Below are 942 nucleotides of genomic sequence, written 5' to 3'. Positions count from 1 at the left end.
GCTGGGAGCAGCTCCCGGGGAACAGGCCAGGAAAAAGGCCTCCTTTCACGTCAGCTCTGATCAAGTCATTTAGTACGTACGTAAACCCTCTGCAAACAGCACGGCTCTTTGCCGAGGGTGAGGGGCAACAACCCAGTGAATGGAACTGGACTCTGGAGTGGCGGAGCGGAGTGCCCCGAGAGCAATCCCTGGCTGTGATGCTCGGCGAGGGGGTTCCAAGGCTCGTACCGCGGGCCGGCGGAGTGGGCTTTTTGTCACCGCTGTCACCACGGCAGCTCACCTATTGAGGGGCCCCCGAGTCTAAGATATGTAAAGCAGCAAGCGTTTCAAAGCCTCCCCCTCCACTGTGAAACAACACAAAGAAATAAAGAAATCAAATTAAAGTCTGGAAAAGGAGCGAGTAAAGTATAAAGGGGGCTGGATTGGAGAAAAGAGAAAGTATCCTCTGTGGTAAATGCTTACAGGCGCCGCCAAGCTACGTGCTGGAATCGGGTGGGTGGAGATAAATGAATAAAATAAAAAAGACGATCAATAAATAACAGAATGTGGTGAGGTGAAGGGAGCGTACTATGCCCTTGTTTGCCCAAGAGTGTGGTATTTCTTATTGAGCCTGGCCAAGTCCTGCAATGCAAGCAGCTTGGTGCTTGGGTCGGTCTCCCACCCAGCATTGAGAGGCAGGCCCAGGCTTGCCCGTTCCAAAACGACGGACTATGGCCCCCGCCACGCCAAGAACGCACACGGCTCAGCCTGCACCCAGCTGCCATGGCCTTTGTTTATGTTTGTTTTTCCTCCTCCTCTCAGTACATTTCCCTGCGCTCCGTGGGGAGGGCCTAGAGGCAGCTCTCTGCTCTCCAGAGAAGCGTGCTTGCGCGCGCGCACACACACAAACACACGCACACACACACACACACACACACACACACACACACACACACACACACA

This window comes from Gymnoscopelus microlampas (assembly GCF_963454915.1).
Source record: "Gymnoscopelus microlampas genome assembly, chromosome: 11".
NCBI classification, from domain to species: domain Eukaryota; kingdom Metazoa; phylum Chordata; class Actinopteri; order Myctophiformes; family Myctophidae; genus Gymnoscopelus; species Gymnoscopelus microlampas.
The sequence above is the reverse complement of the archived record's forward strand: the minus strand, read 5'-3'. Positions refer to the sequence as shown.